The 24,572-nt window shown below is 37.1% G+C and overlaps 1 protein-coding gene across 1 annotated transcript in view; it reads left to right on the forward strand.

Moving 5' to 3' along the window:
* Positions 1-2,272: 2,272 nt before the first annotated feature.
* The window catches only part of SIAH1 (siah E3 ubiquitin protein ligase 1), a 66,534-nt gene continuing 44,234 nt past the window's right edge, over positions 2,273-24,572 (forward strand). Inside the window, exon 1 of the mRNA XM_027647094.1 lies at positions 2,273-2,344. The gene's annotated coding sequence lies outside the window, so the exon portion shown is untranslated. The remainder of the gene's footprint in view (positions 2,345-24,572) is intronic.

The raw sequence follows: 24,572 nt of genomic DNA on the forward strand, positions 1-24,572 counted from the left end.
AACAATTCTGGTTTTCAAAAGTTATGATATCAGCACAATAGAAATTATATTTTTAAAAAATAAATAAGATAAATTCAGAAATTCAGAGGCATTACATTAGAAATCGGAGAAGACATCACAGAGACTCACATAACAGCATGAGAGCAGAGCTGGCTGCCTAAAACTTGGTTAGGGGTAAAGCAGAATCCAAAAGCAGAGGCAGGAAGGGACCAGCCCTTTCACTGGGACAAGGACTTGGGAGCACACAGGACTGAGTGATGCTGAAACCAGACTGAGTGTGACTCAGATAGGTGAGCAGCATTACTGCACCCTGAATCCACTGTGCCCAACTCAACTGTGTTTTGCAAAGACAGAAGGAAATTGGGAATATCTAAAAGGCAGAGCATGAAGGTTTGGCAATATTTTCTGCAAGGAGAAGATATATTGTGATTTATTTTGTGTAGGAGATCTTTGCAGCAGAGGGCCTTGAATTAAAAGAGGCACATCAGAGTGCTTTGCCAGATCTATTGGCAGGACACCAAGAATATGGAGAAGGACATTCTTGACATTCTAAAGTGAAGGGGCATGAAAATAGTAATATTTGACATTCACTGGGAACAAATTAATGTTTTCTGTTGCACTTGTAGCTGCTCAAGGATTCTTTTCATTAGGAAAATAGAATTTGTCATATTTTAACTTTTATCCAAATTTTTATTCTCTTGGCATGTGTGTCTATCGGATGTTAGCACCTAATCTAGAGAAATTTCCTGGGCTGAATGTAACTTGTGAAACATGTAACATCAACACACAGCTTCACAATGTTCAGACTTCTTTCCCTTCCAGATTTGAGCCAGAAACAGACTTTTGAGTAAATTAATAAGGAAATAGCACTAGAAATGAAGCAGTTTAAGACAATGAAAGCATGATCTTGAAATTAATGTGCAGAGTCTCTATCAATTCAGTGTGTGCACATGATTATTTTTGTTTAAAACCATTCAATACATTAATTTTGATTAATTATTGAGAGCTCTGATTCATAAGCAGCAGGTGTTGTAGTGGCCTAAAATGTTACCATGGTGTTTGCAGGAGATTCACTTCAGCTGCCCTTGCTCCTGCAGGATTCTGTGTGTTGCTTTCCCAGTTGTCACAGCTGGCATATTGGTTTAAACTGTTGTAGGTCATGAGCCTGAGCCCTCAGTTCTCTGCTGTCAACAAAAATGCAGAGAAGATACAGATATAGTAGCTAGATTGTTATCCTTTGTTTTATAGCATCCATCAAAGCCCTACTTTGTAAATGGAAATCAAATTAAGCTTTCCAGTATTACAGCAGCTATGAGTCTTCCAAATGATGATGGATTGAAATAATTCATGCAAAAGCCCAGGATATCTCGTCTATCCCATCTGGTGGGTTTAGTCTCAGGGCCTTTCAGGGGCATTATTCAAATGTTTCTGGTAGGAGGTGAATGTAATTGCTGCTTGAGGAGCTATTTGGGAGGGGAGGTTATGATTTCTTTTAATATGATATTTAATTATATACAAATAATAAAGCAGCTTAAATAAGTTTGTAATGTTCCTGTGAAAATGTTATAACCCTTCATTTCTTTCCTCACCAATAGGCTCTTGCTTGCCTTTTGTTTGTCTCATAATGCACTAATGGTGAGTGGTGCAGAGTAAAAAGGATGCAGTGGGAGTCTGCCTTAAATTGTGTCTGTCCATAGGCCCATAGGTGGAAGGAGAAGAGCAGAGTTAGACTCTGTACAGACTGTGGAAAGGGCTGGGTATTGAATCATATCTTACTGTACAATACAAGTTCAACAGGGTTAAAATTTTACACTTTCTAAGATTTGATCTGAGTTAATGGCCTTTCTGAGAATTGTCTGTTCTACAGTTGATTTGACACTTGATGGTCTGAGCAGCCTTGGAAATAGGGGCACATTTTCTATTGTATCTCAGAAGAAAAAAAGGCATATATATATATAGATAGATGTATATATATATATATACATATGTACATACTGTATTGTTCTTATGTGATGTACCCATTGGCTTTAGAGCATCTGAAGGTCTATACCAGGACCTATCATTATGCAGCTCATCAGGGCAACACTTGCAGTCCATCCACTTGCCAGAAGGTAAAGCTGCTTCCAAGACATTCCTGCTGATGATAAAAAGAACAGGGGGGATTTCACCAGCTCTTAACAGAGCTGTGGGAGAAAACAGGGTGCACACTGTGATGGGCTGCAACCTTCTCTGTGCTCTCTTTCGACCAGGTTGTTCCCTGAAGCTTTCTACAAGCACTGTATTGAAGATATCTGTGATACCCCACTGCCCCTTGACTCCTAAAGCAAGGCTCTGCACTGACAAGGTAATTTAGCTCACAGGTGAACAGAATTGGTTGGTAACTGATATGATGCAAACACCTCACAGACCCACCTGAATTCAGGTTCTGCTATGTCATGTGATCTCCAAATTCAGAGTAAAAGATAGACCGTGTTATGAAGAGACTGCATTCTGAATGGAGAATTTGAAGAACAAGGAGGATCGTGCAGGCATATATAGAGTTTAATGGCTGTTTTTCCATATAAGGTTTGGGGAAGGGGGAGAGGGGGGGCTTCCCCCTCTAATTTTCTATTTATCTTGTAGTTTTGATTGTTGTTTTTAATCAATTTTTTGGTTTAGTAATCTGTGGAAGTTATTGCTTTAGTGTAAGCCTATGATGTTTTGTTGATTGTAGTGGATTGGTGAGTGACTGGGGCATGGGGAAGAAATTAAACCAGTAATGCAAAGTCAGAATTTTGAGCTTGAAAAACATATGACTAACTCTTAATTTGTAAGGGCAGCTTGTAAGTGATTTTTTTGTATGCCTATGCAAGACCATTTTCCTGTTAGCCATAGTCATCTTGCTGCATGTTAAATAGTGAGGTATATCATAATGTTTTAGTGGAAAAAAATTATAGCTATTTATGGTGTATTTATAAATAAGGTAGCAGGTTGGACCCGTTATTCCATTACGTGGGGTTCATTTCCCATGACAACTCTGATTCAGAGTAGAATTAATTTAAAAGTAAAAATAGCTACTAAAAATCTTGCTACGATTCTCATTGGTATCCTCAGGTGCCTCTATGCCATTTGAGCTAGTTAGATGTAATATTTCTCTCCAAGCTACATATAATGTATCAACCCTGATATAAAATTAGTGCACTTACTTGAATGAACTTTTGCCTGTGCATGTTTTTCCCAAGGATTGAAGCAAACTATCAGCAAGGAGTCCTCAAACTGTTCGCTTGTCAAAAAAATGTGGTGCTGTGAATTGTAAGGATGAGTTACTGCTAAACTATTTACAAAAGCTTTTTGTAGGTAAAAATCCATTTAAAGGTGCTGCAGAACAAAATACTTTCAGGCTAAAAATAATTCTTGAGATATACAGAGGATTCTTCACCTGTAAACTCTAGAGAATTATTATGAAGAAGTACCTACTGTTTACTTACACTGATGGGTAACAAAATTTAAAGTGCAAAAGAGTCTATGGTTTGGCCAAAACAGGTCTGCTTAGGCAATCTGGAAAACCTGTAGTTTGAAATGGTAATAAAGAAAAGGATTGGAAAAAAAATCTTGTGCAGAAAGTACAGTTTGTACTGTTGGAGCTGTTACTTTCACAATATTTCCAAAATTTTGCCAAAAAAAAAGGTAAATATAATATTTGCATCAGCATATGTAACATAAATATTTATACATACAGTTGTTGCCTGTTAATATATAGACATTTTCTAAGGGATGGTAATGCACTATACATGCTCTCTTTCTGTTGATTTGACATTTAATATAGTAAACCCATTTAATAATTTTTAAGAAGGTATGTTATGTGCATTTGAGGAAATCAAACTGTCTGAGCTCTATTTTCTTAGCCTTTTCTGCTTTTCAGTAGGGATGCTATTCATCAGTCATGGGTTTTGGTTTTAAATCTGGAATAATTTTGTAGGCAATGTGAAGATATACAAGCAGTACTCCTTTTTATTTTTTTTTTCTTAACAGGGCAAGATTTGTTCCAGAAGGTTCTCGGAGCTTTACAGGGCACTTAGGGGTCTAAAGATACAGGAAGGAGCTCTATGGCATTTTCAGAAGTGCAGAGGTACATAAATATTTCTCAAAGACCACAGTTCTTTAGGTAGTTTAGAAAATGTGGCTTTAGCACCTAAGCACTTACATTTTTGAAAAGCCCGTATTTTGTCTTCATACAGTATCACCAAAATGTGAGTACCTCAGAAAAGCAAACCAGACGTAGATTTACAGTGGGAGGTAAATGTGTTTTAGGTCCCATGCCATTAGCACCATCTGGAGCAGTGTGTCAGATGCCACAGGAATGCACAACTGCAGCCATGTGGCTGTGCAGCATTTCCATGTAAACTGCCCCAAATGTGGCTACAGTTTGTACTCTCAGACAGGGGAAAAACAGGACTGGTTTCACAGTAATAAAACTGTGGACTTGCTAAGCTTACTGGATGCAGTTCTGATCATCATTAAACTTGCTTTCATGAAGATGGAGGGGGTCTCAGGGTACAGACTCAAAGCTGGAGGTGCAGAGGTGAGACAGGTTGTCCTGCAGCAGCTGCACAGGAGCGAGGTCTGAATGTTGAGGTATGTGGGGAATGCTGCACTGGTTTCATTACAATTGTTGGTGCAGGCAGAGATTGTGATTAGAAGGTTCATCAGGTGTTTGGTGCTTTAACAAATGAGCCCATAAGAAAGTCATGAATCCTGAGATACCAAGGACTAGTAGTTGTCACTTGCTGGTAGTAAAGGCAGTGAGTTCAGTATCTTGACGCAGAGCCCGACGTTGAAATGATTTCACAGAAAGTTCAGCGTGCATCAAAGTGTCTGGTTTTGTCTAAATCTGGCACAGAATGATAAAGAGCATTTCCAGTATGACGTATGCCACAGAGCCATTGTGAATGTCTCTGGCACATTAAATGTATTGATGCTTTGATCTTAGATTAATATGAAATCAGAGCCTTCTTGGCCCGAAAGAGCTTCTTGACAAGCTCCCTCTCTGCCTCTGAAGCTTTTGTTTTGCTGGTGGTTTCCAGGCCCGCAGCTCATCCTCGACCACAACTCCTGCAACTCCTGCTCATTACATAAGTAAGCATAAAATTGTTTACTTGAAACTTTGGTACACAAGTGGCTTTTTTTTTTTAATATATCATAGAATGGTACAGATTGGAAGGGACCTTAAAAATCATCTAGTTCCAAGCCCCATACCATGGGCAGGGACCCCTTCCACTAGAATAAGCTGTTGTGATTTTAAAATACAAAACTGGCAAGCAACAGAGTGTTTGCATAAAAGTGAAGGAGCAGTCATGGTGATTTGGTGTGACTGACAATGCTGTTAATCTGCCCAGCCTGGCAGTTGGGAGGTAAGCTTCTTACAAGTGTTTGTCTCCTTAGGAATTCCCCTCTGCTTAACCAGTGATAAAGAGATGATGGTCCATTTAACCATAAAGGCTTCTCCACCAGCTGCCTCTGTATTTATTAGCACAGTTTCTATAACACAAGAATAATTTATAGTACAATGCCATATCTGATTACAGAAGCGTTTTGTGATATTTTCTGTTTCTTGTGAATTGTTTAATATGAAGCAATCATGCAGAAATGCTCGGATGTGTGAAGTTAGTGAGGCATTTAATTAAGTTGCAAGGCCCAATGAATGCACTTGCAAATGGAATATTGAACATACCACTTATTTAATTCATGAAACAAAATTGGTTGTGGATTTGAAGAAGACAAGACTTGCAGACATGTCCTTCTAAATTCTAGAGGCATCGTAACATCTATAGTTTGGGTTTCATTTGTAAGTGCCCTAATTTGGGGGTTTCTGTTTTAACTAATTTAACTAGTTTAATAAAGCAAATCCTTCTAGCAAATCCACCCTTGACTCTGCTTCAAATGCACACCAAAAAAAAAAGGTAAATCTCTTCCTTTCTCTTTGAAATGAAAATCTAATACTTTAAAAAAAGAAAACAAAATATTTTTTGTGAGGTTTCTCTTTTAGGGTGGGGGTGTCTTGCTTTTTGGTGGGAGGTGCGTTTTGGAGGGGGTAGGTTTGGGATTTTTTGGGGGAGGGAGGTGATTTTTGTTTTCTTGGGTGATTTTTTTGAGAGGGAAAGAAGGGGACTCTATTAGTTATTCCTATTGCCTGCAAAGGTGCCATGTGTTGGTTTTGAGTTCCCACAAACTGGGTTAATCTGAGGCTGTCATAAAGGGCATATGGTCTTGCAAGGAGCATATGGTCTGCAAGAAGGCATTCATTGTAGTGCTCCAGAACCTTCCAGCTGGTTTATCAACGGGGTAAACTGGAGTGTTCACTGGGCACGTCTGCATGTGTACCTGGGAGTCAGTGTAAGATTTCCTTATTTGAGCGAGGATGCTCAACTCCCATTGTAATCTATTTACTGGAACTGTTTCCCATCAAAAAATAGCTCAGAAATTAAAGAAAAACCCTGGCACAAAGACAGTCTTTGGAAATAATCCATATGCCAGTGAAATTTCTATTTGGGAAGCTTATAACCTTGTGCATTTAATTAACAATGTCTATTAAATACTCTAAAATTTTACTTGAGTACCATAGATCCTCTTTCCAGTCCCACACGTGTTATCCAGCTGACCTAAGAGGACTATATGCTTGTTTGGGTTTTTTAAAATTTTGGGAAAAAATAATCTCCAGGACTGAACTTTTTCCACTAAATGTATTATTGAAGAGGCTGATGATGTTTGCTATTAGTTCTGTTTGGCCCACTGTTTGCCTACTTGGTGTCAAATATAAGGGTTTGAATTAGAAAATAAAGAATAGAATTTCATTTATAGAATCAAGGAAGCCATGTAAAGAGCCGTCATTGTTCAATGCCTGTAAAGTTCTAAGCACAAAAAAATTACTCAGCTTTTTTTTTTCCATCTGCAGTAACTTAGATCTGCTTAACTTCAAATACTTATGTGGAGCCCTTGAATATTCGTGTATCTAAGTGAATAAAACACATTGTGGCTGTACAGATCCTTCTGTGTTGGGAGATTTTATAGCTGTATATATGCAAAATAGGATTCAAGATTTCCCCTAAACTCAGTAACTGCAAAAATCTTATTGTTATTGAAGCAAAACTAAGGCTCCAAGCTTGTGTGTTGGACCCCAAGATAATTTTCCAGAATATCTTTTCGAGGAGGGGCATAGGAGAAACGGAATTACTCATGTATAGATATGAGAATTTTGATATGAAAATTCTTGTTTCCATGAATATCACAGTATCATGTCTATACAGCTCCTCTTTTTAAAGTAGTAAAGCCAGTGTCTAGTATGCTTATTCCTCTTTTTTTTTTTTAAATATTTTGTTTTTTCATTTACTTTGGTTTTCTCAGTACTTGTGTTCCTTACATTCTCTGTAGTGAATGCTTTTGTGAAGTCTAAGCATGTTTGGATGTGATTTTGGAAATGTTTTCTGAAGCTCTTTTAGGAATTCGTTAGTGGAGCAAAACTTAGGTTGAGAAATGTGACGTGTTTCTTTGCAGAAACAATTAAACCACAGTGGTTTTTAGTAGGGTCATCTTTGCATGTTGTTTTTATGTACATACGTTAGTTGGTAGACACAGTTGCAGACACAACAGATATATCATATTTTGTGGAAAGGAAATAATCTTCCTCTGCAGTTTGATGTGGCATTTTCAGAATGGCCAGGACATGTAAAACAGGGAGATCACACACAGAAAACCTGCGTGTCAGTGTAAAAGCCACAACATTCCAGTTTTGGCAACAGAAAATCCTGCCAATGAAAATGAGGTGGATACCTAAGCAGAACAAATCAACAGGAAATAGCCCATGAAAAGGTTTCTAACAGAAAGTCATTGGGGGTTTTTAGCACAGTGAGTATAAATTTCACAGATTATATGCTTGTTTAGTCATCAAGGTAAATCTGGGGAAGACAAGATCTGCTTAACTGTGACGCAGTTAGCAAATGGTATGGAATTGTTTAATGTTCCATGTATTAACATTTTGCTTTTAACTTTTTTAGACATTCTTTGCCTGTCTAAGTGCTCTACATTTGTTAATTAACTCCATCTGCTGAGAGTCTGGTCTGGAAGTTTAATAATATAATGAGTTGCTTTGTTAAAAAATTGTGCCTGAATGTGCTACTGTTGGTTGAAACAAAGAGGATTTAAGGCAAATATATCTTGGAAATATCCTTATTTTGCTGGTGATGTCAACAAATCCTAACCTGTTATAGCTATAGTTCTTCATGTCTCAGGTTTATAGGAAATGGTATGCCATGCTTTTCATCATGCAAAATATTAAATTTAACAGAACTGTCTTTATCACATTAGCCTTCTTATGTAGATTTTGTTAAGAAATATAAAGAAAACCACTGAAAGCCTGAGAGGGCTTGAATTTTGCAGATTTAGAACTGCAAGTGAAAGAAAAAACTGCTAATAACTAACTTCACAACTTCTTAGTAAATTCTGTTTGAACCTGATAGAGAAACTTGTATTCTGTTTATTAGGCCTTATTCAATATGTGTATTCTTTACCACTAAATGCAAGAGATTTTCTTGACAGAGTCATGGGCATACTGTTACATTCTTAATGAATATGGGGAAGAAAAGGATGTAATACTTATAATCATCAGATCCATATGTTGTAAGTTCATTTAGGGTATATATTGCTATTGTGTGTATAAGTACTACCATTTGACAAACATCCTGAGGCAAAATGATGCCTTGATAAAACAACTTAATTATTCTTATTGAATACAAAGCAAATTTCTGGCTTGTTTTTTTTAACTCTGGCTTCTTCATTACACATAATTAATTGTAAATAAGTATTATCTTTTTAAATACTTAATGTTTGCTATTCAAGGAATTGCTGTGTCTGGTTCTCCAGAAGCCACTAACATTCTGCTGTGTTCGTAATTAGTCTGCATGCTGTTATGTAGCTGCTAAATATAGTTATGGTGCACTTCCATAGAGTTTAAAGCCAAGCAGACAGTAGATTGTAGAGCCTGACATGTAGATGACAGGCAATTGTGCTTCACCTGATAATTTGGATGATTGTCCTAGGGTTCAGCTTTTTGCATCCTGGGAGATTAAATGCTGCAGATGGAGAATTAGGAGAGAGCATGCTATTAAGACCCATCTAATGCTGGGTAAATGGCCAGGTGAGAGATTCTTCTGCCACCCACACTGATAAAAATGTTTATCAAAAACAGTGGAACCTCATTGGTAGGAAATATTGACTTTTTCTTGCATCCATTTCTGTGTATCAGCAGAACTGAAAAGCTTTTTTTTTATGTGGAAATACGTATGCTTACTGACTGTCACTTATCAAAATTTTCTTTGGCAAAATTGAGGTTTGTTAACCTCCTGTGCCTGTGTCACTGTTGGGGTTTCTGTGCACAATCTCCAGAATATTTTTATAGTTGCAGAGATGTCTTTCCAAATGTCAAGTGTTACGTTTCTACTTGATGTTCTTCTTTACAAATATACAAAAATCCGTTGCAAAGAACTACTGAAGTAATAAAATTATTAATGTGGGTATTGCAGACCCTTTTTATTACAAGGCTACAGAAAGAGCTGAATTGTGTTAATTACAATGACCCTCAGGTCTTCCTGTGAATTGCTGCTTTTCAGGACAGCTTCCATCTTAACCATATGTTTCTGTGTCCTTCCTTCCTCCTTCCTAGATATATTGTGATACACTCAATGATATTAATGTTCAACATGACCATTGAACCATGTGTTTAACATCCTTAATGTAACTTGACACCTTATAAAGTTATTGACAGTAAATATTTGGCACAAGTGTTTAGATTGCCTATACAAGTATAAATGGCACGATCCAAGAATGGATCATCTGGTAACCTGCTCATGTTGGTAGCTATGTTTACAAATGTATTGTCAGCCTGTGTTTAGTCCTTTTAGTGTTGTCCCTATTCCGAATAAAATGTTTTATATATATGTATCTTATTTATATGTGTTATATATATTTGTATGTGATAACAAATTAAATGCTCTGGTATATGCAGGGTAAAATACAGTTGCCTTACCTGCTGATCTTTTCCCCTATAAATTGCACAGACTTATTTGTCATGGTCTACGTTTTATGACTGGAGGAATAATTAGCCATTTGTCAGGGTTTTGTGAAGACTGGTGGTGTTTGCAACCAAATAAGTAGAGCTCATTACAAACATACTTAAGCTTTATAAGACTATATTTGCAATCACCTAATAATATATATTTAATAATAAATAACTAAATCTTGGAAAGTTGACCTGGACCATAACCATTGAGCAAATCCTGTCTGTAAGTAAATACAGCTGTAAATTCTTTTGTTTCACTGAAAGTGTTTGAATGGAAAGTAAACTCAGCCTATGTAACTGAGCTCGTGGAGATCATTAGGCTGAAAATTATATTGCAGATTAAAAGTAAGGTCCACAGGTTGCTTATTTATGATCTAGCCTGACTGTTCTTTATCTGTGTTTATATGCCCTAATGTCTTTTTATTTTCTGGGAATACAGTGCTTTTTATTAAAAATGTGAGTAATTTATATTTTACACTATGACATGATCTCTGTTAACTTCTTTAAAATCATACAAAGAATACATTTGGATATCCTTTGCTTTGGAGGATGCATTTCTCTCTTAGAAGTATAATCCACAGCATTAGCTACCACAATGGATTGTAAATATGCAGCTTATCCAGACCACTACAGTTCATTGAAAATTCTGGCTATAAATAGATTTCTGGTAACTGAATATTCAGATACATCTAATGGAGTTTTCAGAACTGCCTAATTGGCTCCTTCCCATTGATTTCAAGGGAAAACAAGTGCTTTTGGAACACTATCCTTCTGCCAGAAGTTTTTCATTAATTAAACACAGTTCAGGTTATGTATTATGAGCACATTTTAGGTTGATTACTCAAAGTGTCTTCATAATGTCAAGGCAATATTTATTTGACTTGAGAGAGTTAAAAGGGATTGCACAACTCGACTAATTTACTGTTTTAACGGATGCTTAGCTAAGGGTGTGTTGTTTGGCATAGGTTCAAACACAGTAACTAATTAGAAAACAATGTGAGGGCTGAGGTGATGGCTGAAAAGGCCTTAGTTTGCTAAGCTCCATCATGCATTACTTAATTTTGCCAGTGTTTAAGGAGACTTTTAGAACACCATGGGAACATGTATGGCCAAAATGGCCTTTCAGGGGAATTTTAACATCTCAAAGCAAAGCAGATGGATTTTTAAGTGATTTGGAAGAAATGAGAGTAGTCAGCTTAATAAAGTAGCAAAGTAAAGGGAATTCTCTATGTGCCCTATGTAAGATCATCAGCCTCTGACTAATGATTATTAATTTAATAGGACAATTAATTGTGAAGGGGGAAAAGTTACCTATTCAGAGCTGGTTTGCATTGTAGATACTCAGAAATCACTGTTCTTGTCGCCAGCTTGTGCCTTATGTATCACGTAATATTGCTCCTTTTAATGCATCTCATAGTTTTTATCTTTGCATTTGCTTATCTGGTTGTTTATTATAAAGTCCACGTTGAGCCATGAGCAAGGTAATTGAATAAACCTTAAAGATACCTAGGGTAGGTTGCTCAATCACTTGTGTTATGCAATCTGATTCAAGGGAGAGAGGGGGATTTGTGCTGACTGTGAACTTCATCAGTTTTAATATTATGAATCATATCCAAGGAATCCTAGAAACCAAAAACTCAAAAGGCCTTTTTTCAAGTGCTTCCTGTCAATGCACAGGTCTTTGATTACTGGGCTCTATATTACAAACTGCAGTGTTGCTTTCTTTTTACAGTTAATTGCTTAGAGACTTAGGAATATTGGGCTAGATTTTTTTTCATGGTGTCTAATTTTTTCAAGTCAAGTGTGATACATAATGGTGTGAGAATGGTGAGTAAGTTTTTCTTTTGGAGGAGTGCAGCTGCTTTCTTCAGAGATGGGTATGATTTTTCCTATACTTTTGTCTTTTTGTAAAGGAAATGCAACTTGGGTCTTTTTCAGGTATTTCAGAATGCTTTGCAGGAAAATGATTGGCAAAACTATATTTCTTCAGACTAACCCCAGTCTGGGGTCTGAGTGAAACCCCCAGTCATCCTTTCCAAGCTGAATGGTACTGAAAGGACAAAGGAAGAAGAAATAAGGAAGAGGGGGAAATGCTTAGAAACAACAATGTTCATATGAGTCCTTTGTGTGGTTTTGACTATGGAAAATGTAATCCCTTAACCAAACTTGCCCAATGGGCTCTCAAACTCAGATTTGGATCTTTCTTTTTTCCTTTTGCCTTTTCCTGTAAGGAAAAGCAGCAGTGCAGAATCTTGCATGTTAAATCAGTAGAGATGAGAACAATATGTGTGCAGAAGGCTTTAGGATGCAGTGCTAACATTGCAAATACAAATGAGGAAGAATAATATTAATACTGATCAAGACAGAGCAGGTGTACATGGGAAATGGAAGCTGTGCTGCTCTTTCAGTTGTATTTCTCTGTACAAAGCTGGCAAAAGTTTGGCATGCCCTGTAACAGGATGAAGGCTACAGTCTAGAAAGAACAGAATAGTACAGCAAAAACATGGTAACTGAATGTATAAGGTGTCTCTTGATCTCTAGGGAAGTATGATGTGTTTTAATGTCTACATACCACCAGCCTTATGGGGTTTTTGTGGTGGTTTTGGTTGTTCAGAGTGAGATCAGTAGGTTTTGTCCCACACTTGAGAAGTTTAAATATTTGGTTTTCTTTAGTGCATTCCATTGCAGAGCATCTTGTTTTGCTTTTGCCTCTCCCACTTCCTTTCAGAATTGTACCAGCAGCCCACAGCCTTGTTCAGCATTTCAAAGGGGAAATACGAGTCCCAGATCAGAATGGTGTCAACAGGAGACAGTCTGCCTAGTGTCATTTTTTTTGTAAGTTGTTTCTTTGTTTACAGTGTGAAATGAGAAGGGGGAAAAAAATCAAATTGTGCACAATTGGCTCCAGTAAATGCCAAGTGACAGTACATGCCTTGTTTATGGCCTGGGGAAGGCTGGTAACTTGCTGAATTTCCATGGAGGCTCCTTCATAGAGAAGCAGGGCTCAGATCTCCCTTGGAGCTGGTTATGCAATTGATGGGGCAGGGTTTTGGCTAATGGAGCAGCAGGCTTGCATAACATGGTTTCTAATCCAGCACTCCCTTCCCAGCCTGAAAGGACCTTTTTCATAAAGCATTTCCTACAACAAAAAAAGTGCTTCCAAATTTCTACACAATTACTGAAATAATGGTACCCTGACTCCTTAAAAAAAAAAAAAATTCTTTTACAAGAGATTTTTTGACCTCATCTTTCTGTATATAGATGCTTTTTTTAAAAATAATGAATCATTTATAAGTGCTTTTTTTTTCATACCACGAAGGCTCCTTTTTCTTTTATTAGCAGAATTCTTGTTGATACAACACTGAAGAAATTGAATTACGCCAACTAAGCATTTCTTGGAGACCTTAACACAAATAGGCTGGGTTTTGAGAGTTTTGTTTTTTTTACATGACCTATATACAAAAGCATAGGTGGCCAAACCTGCAACTAGAAGGTTTAGTCTGTGTACTTGGGGGACGAGGGCCTGAATAATAACATGACATTAATGCCACAAAGATGTTGTCTGCGGAGATGGCTGCAGTGGTTACTTAAGGACAATGGGAATTGGGACATCTTGTTCTTTATTGCAGCCTGGGGCACGCATTCTTCTTGCTCTAACAAGAAACTTCCATCTATTATTCTTCCACTCCCTTCATAACATACACTGCCCCTCTCCAGATGTTTGATTATTCTGTGCATGTTTCTGCCCTCACAGAAATGTGTGCATCTCCCTGTCAGTGTGGTTGAAAACTCGAGAGCAGCCTATGGGTGGTATTTGTGTGTTGCAGTCCAAGTCCTGCTCTGTACAAACTTATTGTAGGGTCCTTAGGGTCAATATGAGGACTTATGCAGCATAAGTTGGCATAAATGTTTATATTACTACTTTATCTTCCAAGTCAGAAATGTAGGAAAAATGTGTGGCCTTCTTGGGAATCGGCAGCAGGGCAATCCAATATTCTTTCCCTCCTGTCACTGAACTGCCCCACTGAATCTTCATGCCCAGCAAGAAAAATGTTCCCAGCTTGTTACAGATTTGGGGGTTCTCTGGGTACTCATAAATTAGGAGCTGGTGACTTGGAAAGAGCTGAAGTTATGTATGCATCTCTCATCATTGTCAGCTGTAATTACAGATGATTGGTCTTTCTGAAAATAACTGTAGTGGCAAAGAGGTGACAGTACTATTTCAGAAGAGAGCAATCAGAATGACTTACATGAGATCACATGAAATCTGTTTTTATGGTATCTGGAGCAGTCATTACTTGCTTTCATGAAAGCAGATATGAAAGGTGAAACTGAAAAATGTGTTTATTTAAATTCTATTGCTTGAAATTTTTGGATACTAAGAATTCTGAACCTAATTGCTGAAATCCTCATTCACAAAAGGAGCAGTATGGACAGCTGAAAGCTCCGTAACTGTTGCACAAATATGGGTTGTCATATATTTATGCATTTTTAACCCATTGTCTTCAAGAATTGGACTCTGCCAGCAGTATTAACAAGGGAAGGCTTTTGCTGGAAAATGTTCAGTGTAGGAAAATTGTTTCTCAAGTCTTACTTTCTCCATTGTTTCTTTGCTGCCACGAGCATTGTCACCATCATCTCTGCTGTTTCCTTCCACAAACTCTGGAACACTTTTTGACTCCTTTCACAATATCTGGATTATGCCTGATGAGGTGGTAATCAGAGGGACTGCTGTTTTTATCTAGTGAATTCTCTGACACCCAAGGAGATGATTATTGGATCAATCACAGTATCATCATAATTTAATTTATGTCTCTTGGATTCACTAAGTGTTCTTTCAAGTCCCTAGGGGGTTGGCAAAAATAACACTAATCCTCTATCAGGAATTGTTCACATTCATATTTTGACATTCATATTCAATAATTTGGTTGGAGTAAACAAAATCTGAGGTGTGAGATGGGCCAATTGAAGTAAATTCTTAGATTATTTTGGATCTTATTATTGAAATGCATTCTTAATATCAGCTGAATATAAATCAGGAAGTATGTTTAGAGGTTATTAATAACAATTAAATCTTTTATGAGAAACTGCACATTTTTAATTAGTGGATACCTGAAAGGCAGAATATGTATCACTGCACTCAATCTGGCTGATCTCCAGCAAGCAGCCCTAGAGTTTCATCTGTGAGAAACTGGAACCCAATCAAACATTCTGTTTATGCAATCTATGTTATTTAATGAACTACTAACTCTAGAGTTATTTGATCTTTGACAGTTTGGGGGTTGGGATGGGAGGTAAAGTTGCCTTCTCACTGGCAAAATCCACATTCATATCAGAGTTTTTAACTGAAGTATAAGGTCGAGTCTGTCGTATAGCAACATGTTCACTAAATTGTGTATGATTGCTAGTTGAGTTCTTACAGTAAAAACAACTAAAGTCTTGTGAATTCAATGTTAAATTCAGTCTTTCATGTTCTGAAAGAGTCTGCAGTGACTAATAATGAATCCAAAACCTATTTCCGAAATTTTGAATTGCCAAATAAGTTCCATGGACAAGACTCACTGAACAAGAGAGCTCTCACTTTTACTCCTTTGAAAGCCCTCAGCTCTGTTTTTCTGGCTCTTTAAGAATAAAATGAAAAAATTTCTGCTCATCTCTCCTTGAAACTGTTCCATTGAGCTCAGGAGCAAGTCCAGGAGGGGACAGAATGTGTGCAGCTCTAGGATTATTTTATAGGTGTGAATTAAAATAGAAGCACATTATTGATATGAGAATATTTATATGCTGCACTAGCAATTTTTTATGGACATCAATATTGATGATTGTGAAGTTAGACTTTTTTTTTGTTCTTAGCTATGGGGAAAAATTCTCTATGTAGACTGAGTAAAATACATCCATAAGAGTAATGTTAATCTAGAACAGCTACACCCAAACAATGAGCTCACACCAGTGTGTCCCTGAGCATTCAACTGCCCAGCTGTGCCATGTCTGTGCTGTAGATTTGTGTTAGTGCAGCCCCTGAGCATACATGCCTCCTCTTTTGATACCTAAGATGTATTACTGCTGTATAAATCAGTCAAAGATATAAAGTATGTTTATTAAAAAATCATTATATCCTGGCTTTACATTCATCATGGTATGTAGTGGATGGTTTTGAATGAAGGTTATTTGAAACAAACAAAATTTGTCTTATCAGATTATCTAGTTATGTAGCAATCTGGGATAATTCATTGCGAGCAGAAAAGCCACATAATGGTATATATAATGGGGAAACTTTTCTGTTTATTGGAAAAAAATCAAATTAGCAGCTTCAGAAATAGCCCTGAGTCAGACAGCTAGCTCTATTATTATGTTACTTAGAAGCTAATGTATTATGAACAAGTGCCAAATATTTCTGTGTTATGCAGAGGAGATTAAATGGAAGCTTCTATTTTTGAGATCCGCTTTGTAGCATCCATGTAATCAACAGAAAGTCCTACATAACAAGTAGTACACAGATAGCCCTGCTAATTATTAATAATTATGTAAATGGTCATAATCTGAGAATTATACTCATCTGAGGGATTAAGAATACATAAAAATCAACCAAAAAGTTTTGAAAATTAGTTTACAAGTAGTCAGTTAGAAGTTTATTTTTAAAAGATGATGTGGGAGCATAACTTGTCTATGTAGTTTTGTTTAAAGTCACATTCCTAACATGAGGAAGGAGAAAACTCCCTGAGAGGGCTGGACTGCATAAGTATATCAGGTTTTAAATCTGGTCAAGTAACTTGCATGGTACTTGGTTGTTAGAGATGACAAAAGTTGGGAGTTTCTGAATAAGTTTCTGTGCAATTCTTGGATAGCTTAGTATGGTTTTATGCTTTCTGTCTTATTTCTTTACTGGAAAGGTCAGTGTGTAGGGTTGCAGAGTTGGATTTAGTAAGAGTAGTTTCTCCAGTTAATGCATTGCAGTGGCAGCTCCAAAACTGTTGCTCGTGCAAATATTCTTATTTCTGAGACAAATGCCAAAACTGATTTCAAAGACCTCTCTGTTCTAGTAAAGTTCAGATCTAGTTAACTCTGTGCATAGCATTGTCAGTGCAGGGGGTTGGACTGGTTTGCTTTGTTTTCAAATAGGATTTGCTATGCAGTTCTTACTGTTTAGAAATGTTTGGGACTGAACAGAAGCATCTAGGATATGTTTCACAGGAATGGGCTTATTTAAAAAAATTCTCATCCAGAGCAAGTTAGATGGCCTGGTTCTGAGTGAGAACAAGCTGCAGCAAATGCTGACTCAGTCAAAACTGACCTCCTATTTTACTTATTCTGTGCTTGTAGAGCCAGGACACAGAAGACATCAGGGAATTTATGCTTCTAGCATGGACGTACAGGCTCTGATTATATGTGTGTTTTCTGAATAGTTATTGATTGTTTAGTTTGGGGCATGTAAAAATGTCACTGAATTTACAGGTGACTAGCTAAGATTTTGTGGGTAGCAGTAGTTATTATCTTGCACATTTTAAAGTGCCCATTGAAGGCTCCAAAGAACTTGCTGAACTTGGTGTTAGCATTTCACTTCCACATGGCACTGCCTGTAGAAGAGGATCCAACTCTGCAATGCTCTCCAGTGAAAATCAGAATGGGTTGTTGTGGCCACTGGAGGAAGCAATAATTAAGGCCCTGGGAGAAGGAAGGGTTCACAGCTTCACAGCAGAGCAGCAAGCATGGTAGCATATTGCTGATTTGAAGAGAACCCTAAAGGCAATTACTGCTGCCTCATTAAAGGGATTAAAAACACCTTCTGTAACACTTAGAACCTTTTCTGTGTTGGCTCTGCAGGCTTTCTGAAAGTGGTTGAACAAGAAACCAAGTTGTGTTTTGGTTTTCTTTTGTAAGAAGAAAAAAGCACCCTACTTCTAAATCAGAAACAAACTGTGTTTTCAATAGGTGTTTGTTAAAAATTCTGAAGAAGTAAAATGTACAGAGACACCTTGTTCCTGTTGGCTTTCAAATGTTTGCATGTTATTACAAAAAATAAAACTTGTGAGCCTAAGCAAGTTCAATTAGGAAGCCTTTGAAAGAGCTTTTTCAAGATGTATTAAATTTACTAGGAGGGTTTTTTTCCCCTTATGCTACCAAATAAGTTATTCTTCACAGAAGAACATTTCTCATACATGTAGATGTTTCTGCATGGATTAAATCTGAGAATTTTCACTTGGGCAAATTCAGTTTTGGTTTTAATGATGAAGTAGCTTCAGTTTAGCTTTTTAGGTTTTGCAATTCAAAATACAACATATTAAATTATGTGATATTAGCAAATACAAGATGATAATTATGCTGTTTCTAAGTATTTTAATTTTAATAGAAGAAAGATCTGGAATTTTCTTTCTACCACGCAATCTTGATATTACATATATCATTTTTCTTCAATCTGCATTTACACACTTGTGTGATCACTAGCTCATTTGACTGAAACTTAAGAATTGCCTAATTCTGTCTCTATGAAATTCTGTAAAGGCCAATATTCATTTGAATTTGACTCTCAAATTCTTACCAAATGGTTGGATAAAGTTTATTAGCAGTCTGTTTGTGAGTAGGAGATAGTCATGTGATCACTGTGGTGAGATTCTGCTGCGTCTTTAGTGTGTGCCAGAATTTATCCATAGCAGCCTCCTGGGAGACAAATAATATGTGATAGGAACAGAAGATGCCTTAAAGGAACGTGTGAGTTAACACAAAATTAATTCTATGAGAAGTGGTAACAGGCAGAAGAGAATCTGAAGAAAGTCAGAGGTCACTGAAATTAAAACTTAATGCACAGAAACTTTTCTATACCCATTTCAAGTGCTAAGTGTGTTATTTATAGGTCAAAGTTTAGGAGGGTTTTGGGTTCCTCTCTGTAGTAGCTCTCATGCATGTGTTTCTTGAGCTATTCTCATGAATGAGTCTTTGTTTCTGTTCACGAGGCTTTATATACAAAGGTGCAATAAAGATGCATATTCTGAATACGAGGCTTTTTCTGTAACTACCTGTTACTTTACTCCTTTGTTTGGGGTTCTGGAAGAAGTTCCATTTCCTGTGTCTCCCAGGAAGCCCCTCCACTCATCCCAGCACATCTGCAAGAGAGTGTGCTGATCCTTTTTGAGTCTGATAATACCTGACATTTAACTGGCTCACTGAAATTCTCCAGGGAGTTTCCAAATGGTGATCTGCTCCCTGGGCTGCCTGGTTATCTTAACACAATGACTGAGTTTTATCGCTCCTGTCACTGAGGCAGCTCCTGTGGTGTCAAGCCAAGAAGGACCATCTGGGATAACTTTACGGATAAGTTCCAGTGATTTGCTTAGAGACTTGTATAGACCTTAAAGCAACATTTTTGTTTAGGCTGTGAAGCCTCATGTAGAGATATTTGCATCTGAACTTGTTGTTTCCTCTTCTTTTTAACATACTTCGTTATTTTAAGTTCAAACTGCTTGTGACATTGATTCCTCCCTTGTGACAGCTCTGCTCTTACCAACAGGAAGTTTGCCTCTTGTGTGGTTGTTATTTACCAGCATAATTTCCTTCTCAAGAGGACTGTACACACTAAACATATTCTCTAGATGTGCCTTCTGTCATCAGTCCTGTGCTTGGATTGTTCATTATCATGTCTGTGACTCTTGTCTTCTATAACTGATGGGGCTGTTCAGACTGTTTCTAAGCCAAGTTCAGAACTCCATATATTGCAGCAGCCACACTTAGTGAAATATGGATTTCTCCAGTGGTAATGCTTGGCTAAATAGTGTTGCTGTTACATGGATTAAATTTACATAACATATTGTCTTCCAAGGTTTTTTTATTAATTTGGTGACAAGGCACAGTGGTTAATAGATCAAACCCCAGCTACACTGAAGATGGAATTTCAGTCTCTGAAGTGCTAAGACAACAGCTGTGATCCCATGGGACAATGTAAATCACAAAGTCCTGGATAAAGCTTTTTCATATAAGTGGTTCTGGCTTAGAAACGTTATTCCAGGGCAGATTAAACCCAGGCACTGAACATCTTCGGGAACTTCTGCAGATTATCTTCATGGAAAACATCTTCTTGCTGTTGGAATTACATCTGGATACCAGCTTCAGCCCAAGAAAAAACAGGCAGCACGAAATAATTATTTTGGGGGGGGGGGGGAATTATATTTTTCAAGTAAAGGTGTCTCAAACATTTGAATTCTCAAGAAAGAGACGTGACAAAGTTTTTTATTGATCTTTTTGGATTTTACTAATTCAAATATAGAAAGTATTCAGACACTGTAATAGGTGAAAGCAGAGCAGATATGATTGTAGGTCCCAAGTCAATCACAGCTGTTCAGTTATTACAGGATCTGGCCCAGCAAAGATTGCAAACCATTGTGGAAATCAGAACTTAGAGTTTTACAGCCAAATCAGTCTGCTGTTCCTAATTTTTATCTAAGCCTAAGGGTCCTAGTGGTAATGCTGACTTTCTGGTGGTATCTACATTTTTGTATTTAATTTGTGTGCAAGTGTATCCCAAATCCGCCATCTCTTTTTTCATGAATTCTTTCCCTAGTTTCTGTGTGGTAATGAAAACACTGCTAGATGGTCTAACCTCCGGATATTTTTTCCTTAGTGACAGCTGCAAAATACACTCTCCGAGAAGGACTAGGCAAAACAATAACCCCAAAAGTGCTCCAGCTACAAGGAATGTAGAAGTTTATAGATACAAGCATGTTTTCAAATACAGTCTAAGTAGGAGACTACCAACTGTTGCTTTTTTTTGTGAAGTAAATTTCCATTGCAGAAGGAGGATGTCTGAGCTGACTGAAAATTTCCAAATATGTAAAAGAAAATATAGGCTATAGGGGGCATTTTCTAAAAGAGAAATAAAAAGAAGCTGGAGAGAAAATAAAGATATGAACAAAGAAATTATTTTCGACTCCTCTTTTTCTACATTGGGGGACCAAGAACCTCTGAAGTGGTTAGGAATTTTGTTTACTGTCTGTTCCTTATAGATTAATTTAAAATTACTGGATCATTTACTGTTCTTGTTTTGTTTACAGGCTGCAAGTGCTTACCTATACTGAAAAGCTAAAATAATGAGCACTCTTTTCTTGGCTCCCTCAGGATTAAAGGTACCATGAATTAATGGTCAGGATAAGATATTTTGGCCTAAAAAGATTAAGCTCTTTTTCCTACCAAAGCACCTGCATAAATATAGACAAATCCAGAATCAACAGAAGATACAAATGTTATATGATGTGACTCAGCAAAAGCACAGATTGCAGCTCATATGTGAATATTTTAATTCCAACTACTTTTTGTCTTGCATATAGATGAGCGTCATTACTGTTGAAATCAGAAATTGTCTGCTGTCCCCTTTTTACTATTTATTTTATATTTTCAGTTCTGAGTAGCTGTAAAAAGTGTTCATATGTTAAAGTGCAGGTATGTGTCTGCTACAGTCCCATTACTTTTATTCTGTAGCCCTTGCAAACCATAAATATAGTCAGTACCTTACTCCTTTGCAGCTCTCAGCCATTATCTAAGTTCCAAAGTGAAACATTTCAAAGATGCTATAAATAATTTTCTGGAACTAAACATGAATGAAGATTAATTAAACTCCAAGGTCTAGCATGGATACCTCATGCTCTAGCACCCTTCTTTTGATTGCATTGCAATGTGAAACTACTGAGAAAAAGAAACCATAGGACAGATCCTGTTACTTTATTTTAAAGACATGGCATTTGAAACAAGATTTGATAATTGGGAAGCAAGCAGTAGCTGCAATTTAAGAGGAGTGGTACTGTCTGTCTCTAACTACAGTTTTGCAACAGGTCTAAAATAACCAGAAGCTTCCATGGAAGTACATTGGGAACCTGAGTGCATAACCTCCTTAAACTAATGGACTAGGATCCTCAAGGGAGGAAAGGGGCCTGGAAGGAGTGCACTGTAATCCAATTTTTATAGATTTGTGTACTGCAGTTATCTCTGTCGTGTTAGAGTACCTTCCTGGAAGCTACTGCTTTTCTGTCAGCTAGTGAGTATCACGAGCCTGGCTTCAGAATAAATGGAGGCCTAAATCTTGTCCTCCAAATGGTATAAATATGGAATATTTTGAGTGACACCACCCATGTCTGTAGAGGAGATAAGAACCCTCTCTGTGACATCCCTTCCATATGTTAGTATACTGGGCTTTTTTTCTTACTGACATGCTCACTATCTCATTTCAGTAACTGATATGAAATTCAAGTAGAAGAGAAGGCAGCAGCCATGTGTGTATCTGTGGGTAAGCAGGTTTGTCAACCTGTTACACTAGGAGGGTTTTGAGAGAAGCCCTTGGTAGCAAACCAGAAAGCAAGACTAGAAAGTCGTCTCCTTGCATCGTTGCCTGTTTTGGTGTGCAAAGGAGATCGAGGAATTTGGATTCCTCACGTACTTTTAGGCTGCAAAATTCATTTGATACCTTCTCCTGCCTTTGACACCAGATAGGGTCTGAAAAGGGCTTCACCATCTGTGTTTGTGTTGGCTTGGTCTTTGCATGTCTGGTGGGTTAGTCCCACAAGTATTTCTCTGTGAATAGTACTTAAGAGTCTTAGCTGATGGATTTTTACATGTTCCATTGTCTCTTCACATGACAAAGGCACTGAAAGCTTTTAACAAGTCCCAGATATTTCCATCCCTTCTTTTAAGGAAGTATAAAACATGATGGTAAAACTCTCCAGTGTATCTGATGTCATTGAGCATTCTTTGAAGTTAATAATTCCTTACAGCACAAAGATGCTCCAGAAATGTCTATGCCTTACATAGAATTTTAGTGTTTCTAACTATGTATTGCATTTTAACAGACATGTAATGTAAGCAGTTTTCCTGGTTACAAAAATATTTTCTCTTGAAGTCTCTGGGACATGTTTCTATTAATGATACAGCCACATTTTACCACTCTTATGTGGTAAATATGCCTGGTAAATCAGGAGGCTAGAGATTCCTTGCATGGACAGTGGTTGTAACAGCTGGGACAGAGAAGAGGGATGAGCTTTGTTAGAGAGAAGTTTTGAGGAAGAAAGAAATTTGTGCCTGGAGTCTTAGTCATGAAGGACTCTTCCTGACTAAACACCAAGTGGCACTTCAGAATAAGACTTCTGCGTTTGAGAGGAATGGGCATCCTTAATCATCAAGGACAGGACCCTGGCCTGTATTTGGACCAGGGTGGATACAAGTTGGTGAGTGCATTTAAGAAATTGATATAAAAATAAAACCCATAAGAATATTTAATAAACATTTTTAATTATCAAAATACTTATTAGTACCAAAATGGACCGTAAATTTACTTTTTGGATGTTGCAAGTTTCCAATGAAGTAAATTAGGTTAAATTACTCAAGAAGGCAGTTGAAATCCAAGTGAGACTCTCACACTACCTTGCTATACACTTGAACATATTGAAAATTAATATTAGTTTCTTGACTTGCTGTTAAGGTCTCACAGGTCAGCTTCACACTGATTTCTAGGAAATGTAGAAATGAGATTTCTATGTGTACAAGCTTCAGACACAAATAAACTCTGTTTGTTTAGACAGTGTCAAGTAATTTTCTCGAGAAATGTAAAGATGAAATGTCTTTCCAGGAATTTCCTGTTAAATAGTAGCCTCTCTATGAATTTAATCTTCAAGAACTGGTACACTGTTGAATAGTGCTATATGGTTATGGGGAGAAAATGGTGGTCAATTGAAGCAGTTTTAAAATGTAAATACGGCCTTTTTTTTATGTCTAGATTTGTCTCTCAAAGATATCAGATTTGTGTTACAAAAATAAAACTACAACTAACTTGGATTTATGGAAGGAGGGAACTTAATTGGAACCACATGTTTAGAACTAAGTTATTACTGCTTTCACAAATGGTTTGTTGTACAGCTTTTTCAGAATTATCCCAGATAAGTATTTTGTTGACAACAACCTAGAATTAAATTAGGATAATACACCCTGCATTATTAATAAAATAAGATAAACAAAAGTATCTTTCTGGCTAAAGGTTAGTCGTCACCTTAAGGAATTTTTGGTTTAGGTTTTTAAATCACTCAATAATGATTGGCTGCCCTTGGGAGACATTTGTAATATTTTATTCCATGTAAACATATGGATTCAATTTAGTCAAAGAACATTGTGAGTGAAAGCTGGCCTCTCTCCAGTGCACTGCAATAGGTGTCTGGAGGTTTGAATACTTCGTTTGCACTACTCTTATGAGATAAAATTTACCATCAATCCAACTAATTGAGACCCAGTAGGTGCCCTTTAATACTAAGTATCTTAAGAAAATTAAATTGCAAGTTCACATGCAGAATGCTGCTGCAATGTAATAATCATAGGATTTGTAATAGAGGTGTACAAAACCTTTTCAGGAATCACTGTTCAAAGATATGGCAGTAAAATAATTTCTAATTCAGAATAGTGGAAGTTTTCATTTTGAACTTATTTTTGTTGTTTGCCATTTGATGTCATAACAGAAATA

The sequence above is a fragment of the Corapipo altera genome, unplaced genomic scaffold (assembly GCF_003945725.1).
Source record: "Corapipo altera isolate COAL_440 unplaced genomic scaffold, ASM394572v1 62, whole genome shotgun sequence".
In the NCBI taxonomy this organism is placed as follows: Eukaryota; Metazoa; Chordata; class Aves; order Passeriformes; family Pipridae; genus Corapipo; species Corapipo altera.